At 49.6% G+C, this 5950-nt stretch overlaps 2 non-coding genes across 2 annotated transcripts; one reads left to right on the top strand and one right to left on the bottom strand.

Moving 5' to 3' along the window:
* Positions 1 to 4299: 4299 nt before the first annotated feature.
* On the bottom strand, positions 4300 to 4372 carry TRNAT-CGU (transfer RNA threonine (anticodon CGU)). The gene has a single exon. It is a non-coding gene; the product is annotated as a tRNA-Thr (tRNA).
* Positions 4373 to 4498: 126 nt separating this feature from the next.
* TRNAT-CGU (transfer RNA threonine (anticodon CGU)) lies at positions 4499 to 4571 on the top strand. The gene has a single exon. It is a non-coding gene; the product is annotated as a tRNA-Thr (tRNA).
* Positions 4572 to 5950: the final 1379 nt, after the last annotated feature.

The following is a 5950-nucleotide window of genomic DNA, read 5'->3' as shown; positions in this document are numbered from 1 at the left end:
CCGAAGATGCTCGTCGAAACTCGAGGAAAACACGACGACGTCGTCCAAGTACACAAGGCAAGTCTGCCACTTCAATCCTGCCAGTACTGTATCCATAACCCGTTGAAAAGTTGTAGGCGCTGAACAAAGGCCGAAGGGCATCACCTTAAACTCGAAGAGGCCGTCCGGTGCTATAAACGCCGTCTTCTCTTGGTCTCTTTCGTCGACTTCGATTTGCCAATAGCCAGTCTGGAGGTCCATTGACGAAAAGTACTTGGCGTTATGGAGCCGATCAAGTGCGTCGTCTATTCGTGGGAGAGCATACACGTCCTTTCTTGTGATTTTGTTCAGGCGGCGATAATCGACGCAGAAACGTGGGGTCCCATCCTTTTTCTTCACTAACACCACGGGGGACGCCCATGGGCTCTTGGACGGCTGGATAATGTCATCCCGCAGCATTTCATCAACTTGTCTCTTCATGGCCTCACGTTCTCGCGTCGAAACCCTGTACGGACTCTGACGGAGTGGTCTGGCATTTTCTTCGGTTATGATGCGATGTTTCGTGATTGGGGTCTGCCGAATTTTCGATGACGACGGAAAGCAATCTTCGTAGTGCAGGAGCAGGACCTTGAGCTGTGCTTGCTTATCGTTCGGAAGTCTGGGATCGACGTCGAAAGCTATGGGAGGGGCTTGGTTCCTCTGAGCAGGTTCCGCAGAATCGGCGAGGGCGAAAGCACTGGTGGCTTCGACAATTTCTTCTATGTATGCGACCGTTGTTCCTTTGTTCACATGTTTGTACTCATTGCTAAAATTCGTGAGCATAACCGTTGCTTTGCCTCCCCACAGCTCTGCAATTTCTCTTGCGACGCAAATATTTCGGGTGACCAACAGATGCTGACTGCCTTCAACGACGCCTTCCAAGTCAGGTGATTTAGGAGCGCCGACTGAAATAATGACGCTTGAGCGAGGCGAAATGGTGACTTGTTCTTCCAGCACATTCAAGGCATGGTGTCCTGACGGCGTGCGCGGCGGTAGTGCTTCTTCTGTGGATAACGTTATCGACTTTGTTTTTAGGTTGATGACAGCACTATGGAGGCATAAGAAGTCCATGCCAAGGATGACATCTCTCGAGCAACGCTGTAGGACTACGAAGTCTGTAGGATAAATACGGCCGTTAATGGTGACTCTCGCTGTGCAGATTCCTGCAGGCGTTACGAGATGACCTCCAGCTGTGCGGATTTCAGGGCCTTTCCAAGCTGTCCTAACTTTCTTTACCTTCGCGGCGATTCACCCACTGATGACAGAATAGTCAGCTCCAGGATCGACGAGAGCAGTCACACTGTGGTCGTCGATAAAAACGTTGAGGTCGCTAGTTCGCCGTCTCGCATTACAGTTAAGGCGTGGCGTCGGGTCACGGCTGCGTCGGCTTGTTCCGCTGCTTCCATGTTGCGTCGTCAGGCCACCTTCGGTAAGTGAGCTTTCGCCGTCAGGGCTTTGCCTGGTTGGCGTTGTGTTCGGAAAGCTCCGTCGCGGCGTCGTCGTCGTCGGAGGATCTTCGGTAGTTCGTCGCACAGCAACCGCACCTCCACCGGTTGCTGCCCTTAGTTTCCCGGATACGGGCTAGGAGACCGGCCCCGCGTCGGGCCGGAGTACTGCCGGGGGTGCGGTGACATGCGGCGGCTGGGTGACGGTGAACGGGAAGGACTTCGTGGTCTCCATTGAGTTTCTGTCAGGTAGTCGGCGATGTCACGTGGCCGTTCCCCTGGCTGCGGACGTGGTACGTCGACGGCGAAGCCACGCAGTCCCATCCGTCGGTACTGGCAACGGCGGTAAGTGTGCCCGGCCTCGCCGCAGTGGTAGCACAGTGGGTGGAGGTCAGGGGTGCGCCAAACGTCGGTTTTCCTCGGCGCACTGCGCTGGCCCGCTGGTGAACGGTAGGTCGTCGGTGTGGGTGGTGGCGGCGGTGGTGTCTGGCGACGGAAGTGCGACGGGGCGGCGTTTTGGCGTGGACGGGGAGGAGCGTTGTGGCGCACTGCAGCGGCGTAGCTCATAGTTTCTGGCTCGGGCAGCGGTGTTTGGAGAATTCGAAGTGATTGCCGAACTTCTTCTCGCACAATGTCGGCGATCGAATCCACTTGAGGGTGCAGCGAAGGCAAGAATTTGCGCAGCTCTTCCCGCACGATCGCTCGGATCGTTTCACGCAGGTTTTCGGAGTCACTGGTTTGAGCAGCAGCGCATTCTGGAGTCAGGCGATGATTATACTGTCTGGTGCGCATGTCAAGGGTTTTTTCGATGGTGGTCGCCTCGGATACAAATTCTTGGACGATGTTCGGTGGATTCCTCATTAGTCCCGCGAAGAGCTCCTGTTTGACCCCTCGCATGAGGAAACGAACTTTCTTCTCCTCAGGCATGTCTGGGTCAGCGTGACGAAATAGGCGGGTCATCTTCTCTGTGAAAATTCCAACCTTCTCATTTGGTAGCTTAACCCGAGTCTCCAGTAGAGCAGCGGGCTTCTCTTTGCGAGCGATGCTCGCGAACGTTTGCAGGAATGCGCCGCAGAAAACATCCCACGTTCGGAGCGTGGACTCCCGATTCTCTAGCCAGGTCCTTGCGGTGTCTTCCAGGTAGAAGTACACACGACGCAGCTTTTCGTCATGGTCCCAGTGGTTGAGGGCGGCCACATGGTCGTATATTTCTCGCCAGGACTCCGGGTCTTCGAACGATGACCCACGGAAAATTGGTGGTTCCCTGGGTTGATGCATGACCATTGTGGGCTGGGACGCTGCGGTTGTCATTGTCGCTGCAGTCGTGGTCATGGCCTTGGTCTTCCGCGCCTTGTCTTGTAGAAGCCTGTACTCCGGTGGTAGCCCTTGCTGTCGGCGGCTTGTTCGCTGCTCTTGGTTGGCGTCGGTGTCTTCTCCGCGACGTGGGCTGGGTTCACGGCTTGACGGGGGCGTCCGGTACATGAACAAAGCAGCACCTCCACCAGATGTCACGGGGTCGTGACGTGGCTGAAGACAGGAGACTTCGTGTAGGGATTTAACTGTTTATTTAGGCGAACCCGTGCCCGGTAAACGGAAAGTCCAATTACAGCAGCAGTCTCGCACAGATAGCAGTTTCTGACTGATAGCGGCGAACGGAGCGTCGGCCTTCGATATACAACTACTGACAAGTGGCGAAGTGCGTCGGCATTTATACTCTTGCCATCGAATGTTCTAGCGTTATCACTGGCGGTGGCCTAGGTTCCAGAACAATCTGTACCGTTCGCACAGTGGGCGTGATCTTATCGAAATGATCTACTACAGTCCGGAACCTTCTGGAAAACTGCAGGCGCGGTTTGCGCTCAGAATCGTGTGGTGTTTTGGGATGATAACCAAAACTTGGGAAATGGAACGTGGCAATAAGATCGCACAGTACACAGGGCTCTAGCATATCACATCTACTATAAAATGCGTCATACGCGGCCGGCATCGAAGGCATTATGCGTGACGATCAAATATCAACACATAGCAACGATATAGCTCTTGGGACTTCTTTTTAAAAAGTCCCGATTGTTCGTTAAACGTGATTTGTAGTTGCAGTGCTGGTAATCCAAATATTTAGAGATTGCATATGTACTCCTGTGATACAGCCGTCAACGTAGGATTAACATCAATTGTGGTCAAAGGGACACTAAAGTCCAACAGTTTACGTGAGAATGAAAACTCAATGTATGACTACTTTGAAAACGACAACATTATCAACAGCAGTGACCTACTTACTGAGAAATTAAGGTAAATGTGCGAGAATACTTGCGCCACAGTAGAAAATTCGCAAAATGTTCCCGATGACATCCGAGTTTAAGCCTACATTTGGTTACTGGTAATCGAAATAGCTCCACTAAATAGCTGACCTTGCGTTCAAGAGACGTATTAAAATGCTGCTTGTTCGTTCCTGTTTGACTCATGGAAAAAAAAACCGCCGGACGTTTGTATGGGGAATGACAAGAGTGGTTCAAAAGTTCAATTTTCGCCTGGCTTTGATCGATGGATGATGTGAGCATCTCCTTTATAACGGGGCGTAGTTATGTCTGCCACCAGGTTTGCAAGAAAAAAAAGAAACAAAAACAATTCTGTCTTTTTATTGTGATAGCAAATATAGACAATCTCGGCTGGATTTTGGCGTCGGCGTACGCGTCGCGTCACCTCCGATCCGAGTATATATATATATATATATATATATGAGATATAACAGACAGTAATGCCAAGGAATGTACAGGGGAAGTTATTAAAACCAATGGAATGTAAATAAGAAGAAAGAAAAGTGGATGAAAAAATTACCAACTGTGAGCAGGAATCGAACCTACGACCTTCGAATTACGCGTTCGATGCTCTAACCACTGAGCTATCACAGCGGCCCTCCCTCCATCCACTTTTTTTGGGTTTATCTGTGAATTTAGAAGTAGGAGTGACAGTCAGCGCCATCACTCCTACTTCTAAATTCACAGATAAACAAAAAAAAAGTGGATGGAGGGAGGGCCGCTGTGATAGCTCAGTGGTTAGAGCATCGAACGCGTAATTCGAAGGTCGTAGGTTCGATTCCTGCTCACAGTTGGTAATTTTTTCATCCACTTTTCTTTCTTCTTATTTACATTCCATTGGTTTTAATAACTTCCCCTGTACATTCCTTGGCATTACTGTCTGTTATATCTCAATAATATTGTGTTAAAACACGGAAAAACGAGCCCTTAGGTATACACTTCTTTCCCTTATATATATATATATATATATATATATATATATATATATATATATATATATATATAAGCGCGATAAAGAATACATTCTAGAAAGAGACTCCGGTGCGTGGCATCAAAATCGGGACCTCTGACACACAAGTGTGAGGCGTTAGCCCATGAGCCACGGAGCAGCACGACGTGCTTGAACGCTCAAACGGTAAGCTATTTATATGTACCACTTACCGCTGGTGATAGGCATCTCGGGGTGAGCTATCGTGTTTTCAACATTACCATCAAGATGGCGCAATGAGTGTGCGTCGCTAAGGTGCTTAGATAAAACAAGTTTTCAAGCTAGCGTCACTAATTGTTCTCGACGCCATCTTCCTCACTCTCTCGCTTACCCCTCATTTGCTCTACCATCCGCGTCTGTAATTGGTGCATTCCTTGCACGTGACCTTCAAAATGGATGGTGGTGTTATTTATTATGATGCAAAAGGTTCGAAAGGAGTACGCATGCGCATATGGCTCCAGTCAGATTCTCGCCTTGACGAAGGATGAAATAGTAGCCAGGACGTAAACTGCAGAGGAGGAGCATTCCAGAGGCCGCCAAGCCGCCAAGTCAGCCAAGATTACTTTGTGGTACATATTAAAAGCAACACCATGGTTTCTCAAAAATGCTGGGTTGCAGTAAAAGAACAAAAACGGCCTTGCTCTCTTAAACTTACCTCATGCAATGAAAGATTATTGACACCGTAAAGTGTAGCTATGAAACATTTCATTTGAACGCTTTCATGCCACCCCATCAGCGTACATCAACGCGGCTTTGCAAACGAGTTTATCTGTAGGTTTTTGTTGAAACGCCTGGAACGCGTGTAATGCGTTTCGAGTGCTTGCCAGTTCTTGCAAATATCTGTGCGTATGAACGTATCAGAATGTACAGGGTTTAGTGAACGCAGTTTCAGTAACTGGCAGTTTACGCTTGACCAGTACGAGCCTCTTTTTTCTAGAGCGTGCCTTGAAGGAGCCGAAACACGATGCTTCGGGACAACTCACTGGTAGAACTCACTTTTTGTGAAGTTCTGCGCACCGCACCAGAATTACCTCATTACGATTGTCAAAACGGGCACGTTTTTTCCAGAAAAAAAAGGTGTACTCGCAGTGCTGCTTGTCAAGCGATCATACCAGTCGGGCCGAGGTTTTTCCTTGCGTGTGCACAAGCCGGCTGTAGTCACTCGTCACAACATCACGCCCTGT

The sequence above is a fragment of the Rhipicephalus microplus genome, chromosome X (assembly GCF_043290135.1).
Source record: "Rhipicephalus microplus isolate Deutch F79 chromosome X, USDA_Rmic, whole genome shotgun sequence".
In the NCBI taxonomy this organism is placed as follows: Eukaryota; Metazoa; Arthropoda; class Arachnida; order Ixodida; family Ixodidae; genus Rhipicephalus; species Rhipicephalus microplus.
This window is presented reverse-complemented; position numbering and strand designations above follow the sequence as displayed.